The sequence below is a fragment of the Mustelus asterias genome, chromosome 22 (genome assembly GCF_964213995.1).
Source record: "Mustelus asterias chromosome 22, sMusAst1.hap1.1, whole genome shotgun sequence".
NCBI lineage: Eukaryota > Metazoa > Chordata > Chondrichthyes > Carcharhiniformes > Triakidae > Mustelus > Mustelus asterias.
In genome coordinates this window covers 55,009,760-55,027,613 of record NC_135822.1, presented here as the reverse complement: position 1 = coordinate 55,027,613, position 17,854 = coordinate 55,009,760, and positions in this window count along the sequence as shown.

Below are 17,854 nucleotides of genomic sequence, written 5' to 3'. Positions count from 1 at the left end.
AACCCACACATCTTTGGACACTAAGGGGCAATTTAGCATGGCCAATCCACCTAACCTGAACATCTTTGGACACTAAGGGGCAATTTAGCATGGCCAATCCACCTAACCTGAACATCTTTGGACACTAAGGGGCAATTTACCACGGCCAATCCACCTAACCCGCACATCTTTGGACACTAAGGGGTAATTTAGCATGGCCAATCTACATCTTTGAAACACATTTTTGAAATATGCTTCAAATTGTTTGCCTGCCTTTCCTTAAAATTATGTTAGAGAGGTAGATAGATAGATGGGCAGTACGGTGGCACAGTGGTTAGCACTGCTACCTCACAACTCCAGGGACCTGGGTTCAATTCCCGGCTTGGGTCACTGTCTGTGCGGAGTCTGCATGTTCTCCCCGTGTCTGCGTGGGTTTCCTCCGGGTGCTCCGGTTTCCTCCCACATTCCGAAAGACGTACTGATTAGGTGCTAAACTCTCCCTCAGTGTCACCCGAACAGGCGCTGGAGTGTGGTGACTAGGGGATTTTCACAATAACTTCATTGCAGTGTTATTGTAAACCTAACTTGTGCCAATAATAAATAAACTTAAAACTTAATTTACAGAACAGAAAGGAAAGGTCATCTGCATTTTGTAATGAAGTCCATTGCTGAGATGTTGTCAGGTTGAGTTTGTTAGGTTTTCAATCAAGATCCTGTTGATGAGTTTTGTAAGTACCGGATTGGGTTGCGTGTATGTTCTATACAGTCTTTCCTCATTCATTCTTCACCCATTTAGTTTCAGGTGGTTATGGTCAGAGGTAGTGGCAATGGGAAGTGAAAGTCTCGAGATTTCTAGCCATGCATATGGAGTTCTTTGTGTCAGCGTAGCTTAGTTATGCATTACACAGATCAGCTTAAAGACTCACTATTAGTGACTAGTAGGATACTGCAGGGATCTGTACCAGGACCCCAACTGTTCACGCTAAATATTAATGATTTGGAAAAGGAAACTAAATTTGCAGATGATTCAAAGTTGGGTGGCAGGGTGTGAGGAGGATGCAGAGATGCTTCAGCGCGATTTGGACAGGCTGAGGGTGCAGAATAATTAAAGTTTATTTATTAGTGTCACAAGTAGGCTTACATTAACACTGCAATGAAGTTACTGTGAAAATCCCCTAGCTGCCACACTCTGGCACCTGTTCGGGTTACACTGAGGGAGAATTTAGCACCTAACCAGCACGGACTGTGGGAGGAAACCGGAGCACCCGGAGGAAACCCACGCAAACACGGGGAGAACGTGCAAACTCCGCAGAAACAGTGACCCAAGCCGGGAATCGAACCCGGGCCCCTGGCGCTGCGAGGCACCTGTACTAAATAAATAGAAGATAGAAGAACATAGAACAGTACAGCACAGTACAGGCCCTTCGGCCCTCGATGTTGTGCCAAGCTTTATCTGAAACCAAGATCAAGCTATCCCACTCCCTATCATCCTGGTCTGCTCCATGTGCCTATCCAATAACCGCTTAAATGTTCCTAAAGTGTCCAACTCCACTATCACTGCAGTCAGTCCATTCCACACCCCAACCACTCTCTGAGTAAAGAACCTACCACGGACGTCCCTCCTATATCTCCCACCATGAACCCTATAGTTATGCCCCCTAGTAACAGCTACATCCACCCGAGGAAATAGTCTCTGAACGTCCACTCTATCTAACCCCCTCATCATCTTATAAACCTCTATTAAGTCGCCTCTCATCCTCCTCCGCTCTAAAGAGAAAAGCCCTAGCTCCCTCAACCTTTCCTCATAAGACCTACCCTCCAAACCAGGCAGCATCCTGGTAAATCTCCTCTGCACTCTTTCCAGCGCTTCCACATCCTTCTTATAGTGAGGTGACCAGAACTGCACACAATACTCCAAATGTGGTCTCACCAAGGTCCTGTACAGTTGCAGCATAACCCCACGGCTCTTAAACTCCAACCCCCTGTTAATAAACGCTAACACACTATAGGCCTTCTTCACGGCTCTATCCACTTGAGTGGCAACCTTTAGAGATCTGTGGATATGAACCCCAAGATCTCTCTGTTCCTCCACATTCCTCAGAACCCTACCTTTGACCCTGTAATCCGCATTCAAATTTGTCCTCCCAAAATGAATCACCTCGCACTTATCAGGGTTAAACTCCATCTGCCATTTTTCAGCCCAGCTTTGCATCCTATCTATGTCTCTTTGCAGCCTACAACAGCCCTCCACCTCATCCACTACTCCACCAATCTTGGTGTCATCAGCAAATTTACTGATCCACCCTTCAGCCCCCTCCTCTAAGTCATTAATAAAAATCACAAAGAGCAGAGGACCCAGCACTGATCCTTGTGGTACACCGCTGGTAACTGGTCTCCAGTCCGAAAATTTTCCATCCACCACCACCCTCTGTCTTCTATGAGATAGCCAGTTACTTATCCAATCGGCCAACTTTCCCTCTATCCCACACCACCTTACTTTCATCATGAGCCGACCATGGGGGACCTTATCAAACGCCTTACTAAAATCCATGTATATGACATCAACTGCTCTACCTTCATCTACACACTTAGTTACCTCCTCAAAAGAATTCAATCAAATTTGTGAGGCACGACTTGCCCTTCACGAATCCGTGCTGACTATCCCGGATTAAGCTGCATCTTTCTAAATGGTCGTAAATCCTATCCCTCAGGACCTTTTCCATTAACTTTCATGTACCCAACATGACGGCAAATTAAACTAATCCCTTCTGCCTGCTCATGCTCCATATCCCTCTATCCCTTGTACATCCATGTGCTTTTCTAAAAGCCCATTAAACCCCACCCCCCGCACCTCGCATCGTATCTGCCTCCAGCACCACCCCCGGCAGTGCGTTCCAGACACCTACCGCTCCCTGTGTAAAAAACTTACCCTTTACTCTCTCTCTAAGCTTGTGCTGTCCCTGTCCTGGGAGTGTTTGATGGGGGACAGTGTAGAGGGAGCGTTACTCTCTCTCTAACCTTGTGCTGCACCTGTCCTGGGAGTGTTTGATGGGGACAGTGTAGAGGGAGCTTTACTCTGTATCTAACCCCGTGCTGTACCTGTCCTGGGAGTGTTTGATGGGGACAGTGTAGAGGGAGCTTTACTCTGTATCTAACCCCGTGCTGTACCTGTCCTGGGAGTGTTTGATGGGGACAGTGTAGAGGGAGCTTTACTCTGTATCTAACCCCGTGTTGTACCTGTCCTGGGAGTGTTTGATGGGGACAGTGTAGAGGGAGCTTTACTCTGTATCTAACCCTGTGCTGTACCTGTCCTGGGAGTGTTTGATGGGGACAGTGTAGAGGGAGCTTTACTCTGTATCTAACCCCGTGCTGTACCTGTCCTGGGAGTGTTTGATGGGGACAGTGAAGAGGGAGCTTTACTCTGTATCTAACCCCGTGCTGTACCTGTCCTGGGAGTGTTTGATGGGGACAGTGGAGAGGGAGCTTTACTCTGTATCTAATCCCGTGCTGTACCTGTCCTGGGAGTGTTTGATGGGGACAGTGTAGAGGGAGCTTTACTCTGTATCTAACCCCGTGTTGTACCTGTCCTGGGAGTGTTTGATGGGGACAGTGTAGAGGGAGCTTTACTCTGTATCTAAACCCGTGTTGTACCTGTCCTGGGAGTGTTTGATGGGGACAGTGTAGAGGGAGCTTTACTCTGTATCTAACCCTGTGCTGTACCTGTCCTGGGAGTGTTTGATGGGGACAGTGTAGAGGGAGCTTTACTCTGTATCTAACCCCGTGCTGTATCTGTCCTGGGAGTGTTTGATGGGGACAATGCAGAGGGAGCTTTACTCTGTATCTAACCCCGTGCTGTATCTGTCCTGGGAGTGTTTGAGGGGGGACAGTGTAGAGGGAGCTTTACTCTGTATCTAACCCCGTGCTGTACCTGTCCTGGGAGTGTTTGATGGGGACAGTATAGAGGGAGCTTTACTCTGTATCTAACCCCGTGCTGTACCTGTCCTGGGAGTGTTTGATGGGGACAGTGTAGAGGGAGCTTTACTCTGTATCTAACCCCGTGATGTACCTGTCCTGGGAGTGTTGATGGGGACAGTGTAGAGGGAGTTTTACTCTGTATCTAACGCCGTGCTGTACCTGTCCTGGGAGTGTTTGATGAGGACAGTGTAGAGGGAGTTTTACTCTGTATCTAACCCCGTGCTGTACCTGTCCTGGGAGTGTTTGATGGGGGATAGTGTAGAGGGAGCTTTACTCTGTATCTAACCCCGTGCTGTACCTGTCCTGGGAGTGTTTGATGGGGACAGTGTAGAGGGAGCTTTACTCTGTATCTAACCCCGTGCTGTACCTGTCCTGGGAGTGTTTGATGGGGACAGTGTAGAGGGAGCTTTACTCTGTATCTAACCTGGTGCTGTACCTGTCCTGGGAGTGTTTGATGGGGACAGTGTAGAGGGAGCTTTACACTGTATCTAACCCCGTGCTGTACCTGTCCTGGGAGTGTTTGATGGGGACAGTGGAGAGGGAGCTTTACTCTGTATCTAATCCCGTGCTGTACCTGTCCTGGGAGTGTTTGATGGGGACAGTGAAGAGGGAGCTTTACTCTGTATCTAACCCCGTGCTGTACCTGTCCTGGGAGTGTTTGATGGGGACAGTGGAGAGGGAGCTTTACTCTGTATCTAATCCCGTGCTGTACCTGTCCTGGGAGTGTTTGATGGGGACAGTGTAGAGGGAGCTTTACTCTGTATCTAACCCCGTGTTGTACCTGTCCTGGGAGTGTTTGATGGGGACAGTGTAGAGGGAGCTGTACTCTGTATCTAACCCCGTGTTGTACCTGTCCTGGGAGTGTTTGATGGGGACAGTGTAGAGGGAGCTTTACTCTGTATCTAACCCCGTGCTGTACCTGTCCTGGGAGTGTTTGATGGGGGCAGTGAAGAGGGAGCTTTACTCTGTATCTAACCCCGTGCTGTACCTGTCCTGGGAGTGTTTGATGGGGACAGTGTAGAGGGAGCTTTACTCTGTATCTAACCCTGTGCTGTACCTGTCCTGGGAGTGTTTGATGGGGACAGTGTAGAGGGAGCTTTACTCTGTACCTAACCCCGTGCTGTACCTGTCCTGGGAGTGTTTGATGGGGACAATGTAGAGGGAGCTTTACTCTGTATCTAACCCCGTGCTGTATCTGTCCTGGGAGTGTTTGAGGGGGGACAGTGTAGAGGGAGCTTTACTCTGTATCTAACCCCGTGCTGTACCTGTCCTGGGAGTGTTTGATGGGGACAGTATAGAGGGAGCTTTACTCTGTATCTAACCCCGTGCTGTACCTGTCCTGGGAGTGTTTGATGGGGACAGTGTAGAGGGAGCTTTACTCTGTATCTAACCCCGTGATGTACCTGTCCTGGGAGTGTTGATGGGGACAGTGTAGAGGGAGTTTTACTCTGTATCTAACGCCGTGCTGTACCTGTCCTGGGAGTGTTTGATGAGGACAGTGTAGAGGGAGCTTTACTCTGTATCTAACCCCGTGCTGTACCTGTCCTGGGAGTGTTTGATGGGGGATAGTGTAGAGGGAGCTTTACTCTGTATCTAACCCCGTGCTGTACCTGTCCTGGGAGTGTTTGATGGGGACAGTGTAGAGGGAGCTTTACTCTGTATCTAACCCCGTGCTGTACCTGTCCTGGGAGTGTTTGATGGGGACAGTGTAGAGGGAGCTTTACTCTGTATCTAACCTGGTGCTGTACCTGTCCTGGGAGTGTTTGATGGGGACAGTGTAGAGGGAGCTTTACACTGTATCTAACCCCGTGCTGTACCTGTCCTGGGAGTGTTTGATGGGGACAGTATAGAGGGAGCTTTACTCTGTATCTAACCCCGTGCTGTACCTGTCCTGGGAGTGTTTGATGGGGGACAGTGTAGAGGGAGCTTTACTCTGTATCTAACCCCGTGCTGTACCTGTCCTGGGAGTGTTGATGGGGACAGTGTAGAGGGAGTTTTACTCTGTATCTAACCCCGTGTTGTACCTGTCCTGGGAGTGTTTGATGGGGGACAGTGTAGAGGGAGCTTTACTCTGTATCTACCCCATGCTGTACCTGTCCTGGGAGTGTTTGATGGGGACAGTGTAGAGGGAGCTTTACTCTGTATCTAACCCCGTGCTGTACCTTTCCTGGGAGTGTTTGATGAGGACAGTGGAGAGGGAGCTTTACTCTGTATCTAACCCCGTGCTGTACCTGTCCTGGGAGTGTTTGATGGGGGACAGTGTAGAGGGAGCTTTACTCTGTATCTAACCCCGTGCTGTACCTGTCCTGGGAGTGTTTGATGGGGACAGTGTAGAGGGAGCTTTACTCTGTATCTAACCCCGTGTTGTACCTGTCCTGGGAGTGTTTGATGGGGACAGTGTAGAGGGAGCTTTACTCTGTATCTAACCCCGTGCTGTACCTGTCCTGGGAGTGTTTGATGGGGACAGTGTAGAGGGAGCGTTACTCTGTATCTAACCCCGTGCTGTACCTGTCCTGGGAGTGTTTGATGGGGGACAGTGTAGAGGGAGCTTTACTCTGTATCTAACCCTGTGCTGTACATGTCCTGGGAGTGTTTGATTGGGACAGTGTAGAGGGAGCTTTACTCTGTATCTCACCCCGTGTTGTACCTGTCCTGGGAGTGTTTGATGGGGACAGTGTAGAGGGAGCTTTACTCTGTACCTAACCCAGTGCTGTATCTGTCCTGGGAGTGTTTGATGGGGGCAGTGTAGAGGGAGCTTTACTCTGTACCTAACCCAGTGCTGTACCTGTCCTGGGAGTGTTTGATGGGGACAGTGCAGAGGGAGCTTTACTCTGTATCTAAACCCGTGTTGTACCTGTCCTGGGAGTGTTTGATGGAGACGTTGTAGAGGGAGATTCACTCGGTATCTAACCCCATGCTGTACCTGTCCTGGGAGTGTTTGATGGAGACAGTGTGGAGGGATCTTTACTTTGTATCTAACCCCATGCTCTACCTATCCTGGGAGTGTTTGATGGGGACAGTGCAGAGGGAGCTTTACTCGGTATCTAACCCCGTGCTGTACCTGTCCTGGGAGTGTTTGATGGGGACAGTGCAGAGGGAGCTTTACTCTGTATCTAACCCCGTGCTGTACCTGTCCTGGGAGTGTTTGATGGGGACAGTGTAGAGGGAACTTTGCTCTGTTTCTAACCTCGTGCTGTACCTGTCCAGGGAGTGTTTGATGGGGGACCGTGTAGAGGGAGCTTTTCTCTGTATCTAACCCCGTGCTGTACCTGTCCTGGGAGTGTTTGATGGGAACAGTGTAGAGGGAGCTTTACTCTGTATCTAACCCCGTGTTGTACCTGTCCTGGGAGTGTTTGATGGGGACAGTGTAGAGGGAGCTTTACTCTGTATCTAACCCAGTGCTGTACCTGTCCTGGGAGTGTTTGGTGGGGACAGTGTAGAGGGAGCTTTACTCTGTATCTAACCCCGTGCTGTACCTGTCCTGGGAGTGTTTGATGGGGACAGTGTAGAGGGAGCTTTCCTCTCTCTCTAACCTTGTGCTGTACCTGTCCTGGGAGTGTTTGATGGGGGACAGTGTAGAGGGAGCTTTACTCTGTATCTAACCCCGTGTTGTACCTGTCCTGGGAGTGTTTGATGGGGACAGTGTAGAGGGAGCTTTACTCTGTATCTAACCCCGTGTTGTACCTGTCCTGGGAGTGTTTGATGGGGACAGTGTAGAGGGAGCTTTACTCTGTATCTAACCCTGTGCTGTACCTGTCCTGGGAGTGTTTGATGGGGATAGTGTAGAGGGAGCTTTACTCTGTACCTAACCCCGTGCTGTACCTGTCCTGGGAATGTTTGATGGGGACAATGTAGAGGGAGCTTTACTCTGTATCTAACCCCGTGCTGTACCTGTCCTGGGGGTGTTTGAGGGGGGACAGTGTAGAGGGAGCTTTACTCTGTATCTAACCCCGTGCTCCACCTGTCCTGGGAGTGTTTGATGGGGACAGTATAGAGGGAGCTTTACTCTGTATCTAACCCCGTGCTGTACCTGTCCTGGGAGTGTTTGATGGGGACAGTGTAGAGGGAGCTTTACTCTGTATCTAACCCCGTGCTGTACCTGTCCTGGGAGTGTTGATGGGGACAGTGTAGAGGGAGTTTTACTCTGTATCTAACCCCGTGCTGTACCTGTCCTGGGAGTGTTTGATGAGGACAGTGTAGAGGGAGCTTTACTCTGTATCTAACCCCGTGCTGTACCTGTCCTGGGAGTGTTTGAAGGGGGACAGTGTAGAGGGAGCTTTACTCTGTATCTAACCCCGTGCTGTACCTGTCCTGGGAGTGTTTGATGGGGACAGTGTAGAGGGAGCTTTACTCTGTATCTAACCCCGTGCTGTACCTGTCCTGGGAGTGTTTGATGGGGACAGTGTAGAGGGAGCTTTACTCTGTATCTAACCCCGTGCTGTACCTGTCCTGGGAGTGTTTGATGGGGACAGTGTAGAGGGAGCTTTACACTGTATCTAACCCCGTGCTGTACCTGTCCTGGGAGTGTTTGATGGGGACAGTATAGAGGGCGCTTTACTCTGTATCTAACCCCGTGCTGTACCTGTCCTGGGAGTGTTTGATGGGGGACAGTGTAGAGGGAGCTTTACTCTGTATCTAACCCCGTGCTGTACCTGTCCTGGGAGTGTTGATGGGGACAGTGTAGAGGGAGTTTTACTCTGTATCTAACCCCGTGCTGTACCTGTCCTGGGAGTGTTTGATGGGGGACAGTGTAGAGGGAGCTTTACTCTGTATCTACCCCATGCTGTACCTGTCCTGGGAGTGTTTGATGGGGACAGTATAGAGGGAGCTTTACTCTGTATCTAACCCCGTGCTGTACCTGTCCTGGGAGTGTTTGGTGGGGACAGTGTAGAGGGAGCTTTACTCTGTATCTAACCCCGTGCTGTACCTGTCCTGGGAGTGTTTGATGGGGGACAGTGTAGAGGGAGCTTTACTCTGTATCTAACCCTGTGCTGTACATGTCCTGGGAGTGTTTGATTGGGACAGTGTAGAGGGAGCTTTACTCTGTACCTAACCCAGTGCTGTACCTGTCCTGGGAGTGTTTGATGGGGACAGTGCAGAGGGAGCTTTACTCTGTATCTAAACCCGTGTTGTACCTGTCCTGGGAGTGTTTGATGGAGACGTTGTAGAGGGAGATTCACTCGGTATCTAACCCCATGCTGTACCTGTCCTGGGAGTGTTTGATGGAGACAGTGTGGAGGGATCTTTACTTTGTATCTAACCCCATGCTCTACCTATCCTGGGAGTGTTTGATGGGGACAGTGCAGAGGGAGCTTTACTCGGTATCTAACCCCGTGCTGTACCTGTCCTGGGAGTGTTTGATGGGGACAGTGCAGAGGGAGCTTTACTCTGTATCTAACCCCGTGCTGTACCTGTCCTGGGAGTGTTTGATGGGGACAGTGTAGAGGGAACTTTGCTCTGTTTCTAACCTCGTGCTGTACCTGTCCAGGGAGTGTTTGATGGGGGACCGTGTAGAGGGAGCTTTACTCTGTATCTAACCCCGTGCTGTACCTGTCCTGGGAGTGTTTGATGGGAACAGTGTAGAGGGAGCTTTACTCTGTATCTAACCCCGTGTTGTACCTGTCCTGGGAGTGTTTGATGGGGACAGTGTAGAGGGAGCTTTACTCTGTATCTAACCCAGTGCTGTACCTGTCCTGGGAGTGTTTGGTGGGGACAGTGTAGAGGGAGCTTTACTCTGTATCTAACCTTGTGCTGTACCTGTCCTGGGAGTGTTTGATGGGGGACAGTGTAGAGGGAGCTTTACTCTGTATCTAACCCCGTGTTGTACCTGTCCTGGGAGTGTTTGATGGGGACAGTGTAGAGGGAGCTTTACTCTGTATCTAACCCCGTGTTGTACCTGTCCTGGGAGTGTTTGATGGGGACAGTGTAGAGGGAGCTTTACTCTGTATCTAACCCTGTGCTGTACCTGTCCTGGGAGTGTTTGATGGGGACAGTGTAGAGGGAGCTTTACTCTGTACCTAACCCCGTGCTGTACCTGTCCTGGGAATGTTTGATGGGGACAATGTAGAGGGAGCTTTACTCTGTATCTAACCCCGTGCTGTACCTGTCCTGGGGGTGTTTGAGGGGGGACAGTGTAGAGGGAGCTTTACTCTGTATCTAACCCCGTGCTGTACCTGTCCTGGGAGTGTTTGATGGGGACAGTATAGAGGGAGCTTTACTCTGTATCTAACCCCGTGCTGTACCTGTCCTGGGAGTGTTTGATGGGGACAGTGTAGAGGGAGCTTTACTCTGTATCTAACCCCGTGCTGTACCTGTCCTGGGAGTGTTGATGGGGACAGTGTAGAGGGAGTTTTACTCTGTATCTAACCCCGTGCTGTACCTGTCCTGGGAGTGTTTGATGAGGACAGTGTAGAGGGAGCTTTACTCTGTATCTAACCCCGTGCTGTAACTGTCCTGGGAGTGTTTGAAGGGGGACAGTGTAGAGGGAGCTTTACTCTGTATCTAACCCCGTGCTGTACCTGTCCTGGGAGTGTTTGATGGGGACAGTGTAGAGGGAGCTTTACTCTGTATCTAACCCCGTGCTGTACCTGTCCTGGGAGTGTTTGATGGGGACAGTGTAGAGGGAGCTTTACTCTGTATCTAACCCCGTGCTGTACCTGTCCTGGGAGTGTTTGATGGGGACAGTGTAGAGGGAGCTTTACACTGTATCTAACCCCGTGCTGTACCTGTCCTGGGAGTGTTTGATGGGGACAGTATAGAGGGCGCTTTACTCTGTATCTAACCCCGTGCTGTACCTGTCCTGGGAGTGTTTGATGGGGGACAGTGGAGAGGGAGCTTTACTCTGTATCTAACCCCGTGCTGTACCTGTCCTGGGAGTGTTGATGGGGACAGTGTAGAGGGAGTTTTACTCTGTATCTAACCCCGTGCTGTACCTGTCCTGGGAGTGTTTGATGGGGGACAGTGTAGAGGGAGCTTTACTCTGTATCTACCCCATGCTGTACCTGTCCTGGGAGTGTTTGATGGGGACAGTGTAGAGGGAGCTTTACTCTGTATCTAACCCCGTGCTGTACCTTTCCTGGGAGTGTTTGATGAGGACAGTGTAGAGGGAGCTTTACTCTGTATCTAACCCCGTGCTGTACCTGTCCTGGGAGTGTTTGATGGGGGACAGTGTAGAGGGAGCTTTACTCTGTATCTAACCCCGTGCTGTACCTGTCCTGGGAGTGTTTGATGGGGACAGTGTAGAGGGAGCTTTACTCTGTATCTAACCCCGTGTTGTACCTGTCCTGGGAGTGTTTGATGGGGACAGTGTAGAGGGAGCTTTACACTGTATCTAACCCCGTGCTGTACCTGTCCTGGGAGTGTTTGATGGGGACAGTGTAGAGGGAGCGTTACTCTGTATCTAACCCCGTGCTGTACCTGTCCTGGGAGTGTTTGATGGGGGAGAGTGTAGAGGGAGCTTTACTCTGTATCTAACCCTGTGCTGTACCTGTCCTCGGAGTGTTTGATTGGGACAGTGTAGAGGGAGCTTTACTCTGTATCTAACCCCGTGTTGTACCTGTCCTGGGAGTGTTTGATGGGGACAGTGTAGAGGGAGCTTTACTCTGTATCTAACCCCGTGTTGTACCTGTGCTGGGAGTGTTTGATGGGGACAGTGTAGAGGGAGCTTTACTCTGTATCTAACCCCGTGCTGTACCTGTCCTGGGAGTGTTTGATGGGGGCAGTGTAGAGGGAGCTTTACTCTGTATCTAACCCCGTGCTGTACCTGTCCTGGGAGTGTTTGATGGGGACAGTGTAGAGGGAGCTTTACTCTGTATCTAACCCCATCTTGTACCTGTCCTGGGAGTGTTTGATGGGGACAGTGTAGAGGGAGCTTTCCTCTCTCTCTAACCTTGTGCTGTACCTGTCCTGGGAGTGTTTGATGGGGGACAGTGTAGAGGGAGCTTTACTCTGTATCTAACCCCGTGTTGTACCTGTCCTGGGAGTGTTTGATGGGGACAGTGTAGAGGGAGCTTTACTCTGTATCTAACCCCGTGTTGTACCTGTCCTGGGAGTGTTTGATGGGGACAGTGTAGAGGGAGCTTTACTCTGTATCTAACCCTGTGCTGTACCTGTCCTGGGAGTGTTTGATGGGGACAGTGTAGAGGGAGCTTTACTCTGTACCTAACCCCGTGCTGTACCTGTCCTGGGAATGTTTGATGGGGACAATGTAGAGGGAGCTTTACTCTGTATCTAACCCCGTGCTGTACCTGTCCTGGGGGTGTTTGAGGGGGGACAGTGTAGAGGGAGCTTTACTCTGTATCTAACCCCGTGCTGTACCTGTCCTGGGAGTGTTTGATGGGGACAGTATAGAGGGAGCTTTACTCTGTATCTAACCCCGTGCTGTACCTGTCCTGGGAGTGTTTGATGGGAACAGTGTAGAGGGAGCTTTACTCTGTATCTAACCCCGTGCTGTACCTGTCCTGGGAGTGTTGATGGGGACAGTGTAGAGGGAGTTTTACTCTGTATCTAACCCCGTGCTGTACCTGTCCTGGGAGTGTTTGATGAGGACAGTGTAGAGGGAGCTTTACTCTGTATCTAACCCCGTGCTGTACCTGTCCTGGGAGTGTTTGAAGGGGGACAGTGTAGAGGGAGCTTTACTCTGTATCTAACCCCGTGCTGTACCTGTCCTGGGAGTGTTTGATGGGGACAGTGTAGAGGGAGCTTTACTCTGTATCTAACCCCGTGCTGTACCTGTCCTGGGAGTGTTTGATGGGGACAGTGTAGAGGGAGCTTTACTCTGTATCTAACCCCGTGCTGTACCTGTCCTGGGAGTGTTTGATGGGGACAGTGTAGAGGGAGCTTTACACTGTATCTAACCCCGTGCTGTACCTGTCCTGGGAGTGTTTGATGGGGACAGTGTAGAGGGAGCTTTACTCTGTATCTAACCCCGTGCTGTACCTGTCCTGGGAGTGTTTGATGGGGGACAGTGGAGAGGGAGCTTTACTCTGTATCTAACCCCGTGCTGTACCTGTCCTGGGAGTGTTGATGGGGACAGTGTAGAGGGAGTTTTACTCTGTATCTAACCCCGTGCTGTACCTGTCCTGGGAGTGTTTGATGGGGGACAGTGTAGAGGGAGCTTTACTCTGTATCTACCCCATGCTGTACCTGTCCTGGGAGTGTTTGATGGGGACAGTGTAGAGGGAGCTTTACTCTGTATCTAACCCCGTGCTGTACCTTTCCTGGGAGTGTTTGATGAGGACAGTGTAGAGGGAGCTTTACTCTGTATCTAACCCCGTGCTGTACCTGTCCTGGGAGTGTTTGATGGGGGACAGTGTAGAGGGAGCTTTACTCTGTATCTAACCCCGTGCTGTACCTGTCCTGGGAGTGTTTGATGGGGACAGTGTAGAGGGAGCTTTACTCTGTATCTTACCCCGTGTTGTACCTGTCCTGGGAGTGTTTGATGGGGACAGTGTAGAGGGAGCTTTACACTGTATCTAACCCCGTGCTGTACCTGTCCTGGGAGTGTTTGATGGGGACAGTGTAGAGGGAGCGTTACTCTGTATCTAACCCCGTGCTGTACCTGTCCTGGGAGTTTTTGATGGGGGAGAGTGTAGAGGGAGCTTTACTCTGTATCTAACCCTGTGCTGTACCTGTCCTCGGAGTGTTTGATTGGGACAGTGTAGAGGGAGCTTTACTCTGTATCTAACCCCGTGTTGTACCTGTCCTGGGAGTGTTTGATGGGGACAGTGTAGAGGGAGCTTTACTCTGTATCTAACCCCGTGTTGTACCTGTGCTGGGAGTGTTTGATGGGGACAGTGTAGAGGGAGCTTTACTCTGTATCTAACCCCGTGCTGTACCTGTCCTGGGAGTGTTTGATGGGGGCAGTGTAGAGGGAGCTTTACTCTGTATCTAACCCCGTGCTGTACCTGTCCTGGGAGTGTTTGATGGGGACAGTGTAGAGGGAGCTTTACTCTGTATCTAACCCCATCTTGTACCTGTCCTGGGAGTGTTTGATGGGGACAGTGTAGAGGGAGCTTTACTCTGTATCTAACCCTGTGCTGTACCTGTCCTGGGAGTGTTTGATGGGGACAGTGTAGAGGGAGCTTTCCTCTCTCTCTAACCTTGTGCTGTACCTGTCCTGGGAGTGTTTGATGGGGGACAGTGTAGAGGGAGCTTTACTCTGTATCTAACCCCGTGTTGTACCTGTCCTGGGAGTGTTTGATGGGGACAGTGTAGCGGGAGCTTTCATCTGTATCTAACCCCGTGTTGTACCTGTCCTGGGAGTGTTTGATGGGGACAGTGTAGAGGGAGCTTAACTCTGTACCTAACCCCGTGCTGTACCTGTCCTGGGAGTGTTTGATGGGGACAATGTAGAGGGAGCTTTACTCTGTATCTAACCCCGTGCTGTACCTGTCCTGGGAGTGTTTGATGGGGACAGTGTAGAGGGAGCTTTACTCTGTATCTAACCCCGTGCTGTACCTGTCCTCGGAGTGTTGATGGGGACAGTGTAGAGGGAGTTTTACTCTGTATCTAACCCCGTGCTGTACCTGTCCTGGGAGTGTTTGATGAGGACAGTGTAGAGGGAGCTTTACTCTGTATCTAACCCCGTGCTGTACCTGTCCTGGGAGTGTTTGAGGGGGGACAGTGTAGAGGGAGCTTTTCTCTGTATCTAACCCCGTGCTGTACCTGTCCTGGGAGTGTTTGATGGGGACAGTATAGAGGGAGCTTTACTCTGTATCTAACCCCGTGCTGTACCTGTCCTGGGAGTGTTTGATGGGGACAGTGTAGAGGGAGCTTTACTCTGTATCTAACCCCGTGCTGTACCTGTCCTGGGAGTGTTGATGGGGACAGTGTAGAGGGAGTTTTACTCTGTATCTAACCCCGTGCTGTACCTGTCCTGGGAGTGTTTGATGAGGACAGTGTAGAGGGAGCTTTACTCTGTATCTAACCCCGTGCTGTACCAGTCCTGGGAGTGTTTGATGGGGGACAGTGTAGAGGGAGCTTTACTCTGTATCTAACCCCGTGCTGTACCTGTCCTGGGAGTGTTTGATGGGGACAGTGTAGAGGGAGCTTTACTCTGTATCTAACCCCGTGTTGTACCTGTCCTGGGAGTGTTTGATGGGGACAGTGTAGAGGGAGCTTTACTCTGTATCTAACCCCGTGCTGTACCTGTCCTGGGAGTGTTTGATGGGGACAGTGTAGAGGGAGCGTTACTCTGTATCTAACCCCGTGCTGTACCTGTCCTGGGAGTGTTTGATTGGGACAGTGTAGAGGGAGCTTTACTCTGTATCTAACCCCGTGTTGTACCTGTCCTGGGAGTGTTTGATGGGGACAATGTAGAGGGAGCTTTACTCTGTATCTAACCCTGTGTTGTACCTGTCCTGGGAGTGTTTGATGGGGACAGTGTAGAGGGAGCTTTACTCTGTATCTAACCCCGTGTTGTACCTGTCCTGGGAGTGTTTGATGGGGACAATGTAGAGGGAGCTTTACTCTGTATCTAACCCCGTGCTGTACCTGTCCTGGGAGTGTTTGATGGGGACAGTGTAGAGGGAGCTTTACTCTGTATCTAACCCCGTGTTGTACCTGTCCTGGGAGTGTTTGATGGGGACAATGTAGAGGGAGCTTTACTCTGTATCTAACCCTGTGTTGTACCTGTCCTGGGAGTGTTTGATGGGGACAGTGTAGAGGGAGCTTTACTCTGTATCTAACCCCGTGTTGTACCTGTCCTGGGAGTGTTTGATGGGGACAATGTAGAGGGAGCTTTACTCTGTATCTAACCCCGTGCTGTACCTGTCCTGGGAGTGTTTGATGGGGACAGTGTAGAGGGAGCTTTACTCTGTATCTAACCCCGTGCTGTACCTGTCCTGGGAGTGTTTGATGGGGACAGTGTAGAGGGAGCTTTACTCTGTATCTAACCCCGTGTTGTACCTGTCCTGGGAGTGTTTGATGGGAACAGTGTAGAGGGAGCTTTACTCTCTCTCTATCCTTGTGCTGTACCTGTCATGGGAGTGTTTGATGGGGGACAGTGTAGAGGAAGCTTTACTCTGTATCTAACCCCGTGCTGTACCTGTCCTGGGAGTGTTTGATGGGGGACAGTGTAGAGGAAGCTTTACTCTGTATCTCACCCCGTGCTGCACCTGTCCTGGGAGTGTTTGATGGGGACAGTGGAGAGGGAGCTTTACTCTGTGTCTAATCCCGTGCTGTACCTGTCCTGGGAGTGTTTGATGGGAAAAGTGTAGAGGGAGTTCTACTCTGTATCTAACCCCATGCGTATCTTTCCGGGGAGTCTTTGATGGGCATGATGTGGAGATGCTGGCGTTGGACTGGGGTAAACACAGTAAGAGTTTTAACAACACCAGGTTAAAGTCCAACAGGTTTATTTGGTAGCAAATGCCATTCGCTTTCGGAGCGCTGCTCCTTCATCAGAGGGAGTGGAAATCTGCTCTCAGACAGGGCACAGAGACACAAAATCAAGTTATAGAATACTGATTAGAATGAGAATCTCTACAGCCAACCAGGCCGTAAAGATACAGACAATGTGAGTGGAGGGAGCATTAAGCACAGGTTAAAGAGATGTGTATTGTCTCCAGACAGGACAGCCAGTGAGATTCTGCAAGTCCAGCAGGCAAGCTGTGGGGGTTACTGATAGTGTGACATAAACCCAACATCCCGGTTTAGGCCGTCCTCATGTGTGCGGAACTTGGCTATCAGTTTCTGCTCAGCGACTCTGCGCTGTCGTGTGTCGCGAAGGCCACTTTGGAGAACGCCTACCCGAAGATCAGAGGCTGAATGCCCGTGACTGCTGAAGTGCTCCCCCACAGGAAGAGAACAGTCTTGCCTGGTGATTGTCGAGCGGTGTTCATTCATCCGTTGTCGTAGCGTCTGCATGGTTTCCCCAATGTACCATGCCTCGGGACATCCTTCCCTGCAGCGTATCAGGTAGACAACGTTGGCCAAGTTGCAAGAGTAGGTACCGTGTACCTGGTGGATGGTGTTCTCACGTGAGATGATGGCATCTGTGTCGATGATCCGGCACGTCTTGCAGAGGTTGCTGTGGCAGGGTTGTGTGGTGCCGTGATCACTGTTCTCCTGAAGGCTGGGTAGTTTGCTGCGGACAATGGTCTGTTTGAGGTTGTGCGGTTGTTTGAAGGCAAGAAGTGGGGGTGTGGGGATGGCCATGGCGAGATGTTCGTCTTCATCAATGACATGTTGAAGGCTCCGGAGGAGATGCCGTAGCTTCTCCGCTCCGGGGAATTACTGGACAACGAAGGGTACTCTGTCCACTGTGTCCCGTGTTTGTCTTCTGAGGAGGTCGGTGCGGTTTTTCGCTGTGGCGAGTCGGAACTGTCAAGTGTTTGATGGGGGACAGTGTAGAGGGAGCTTTACTCTGTATCTAACCCCATGCTGTACCTGTCCTGGGAGTGTTTGATGGGGGACAGTGTAGAGGGAGCTTTACTCTGTACCTAACCCAGTGCTGTACCTGTCCTGGGAGTGTTTGATGGGGACAGTGCAGAGGGAGCTTCACTCTGTATCTAAACCCGTGTTGTACCTGTCCTGGGAGTGTTTGATGGAGACATTGTAGAGGGAGATTCACTCGGTATCTAACCCCTTGCTGTACCTGTCCTGGGAGTGTTTGATGGAGACAGTGTGGAGGGATCTTTACTTTGTATCTAACCCCATGCTCTACCTATCCTGGGAGTGTTTGATGGGGACAGTGCAGAGGGAGCTTTACTCGGTATCTAACCCCGTGCTGTACCTGTCCTGGGAGTGTTTGATGGGAACAGTGTAGAGGGAGATTCACTCTGTATCTAACCCCATGCTGTACCTGTCCTGGGAGTGTTTGATTGGGGACAGTGTAGAGGGAGCTTTACTCTGTATCTAACCCCGTGTTGTACCTGTCCTGGGAGTGTTTGATGGGGCA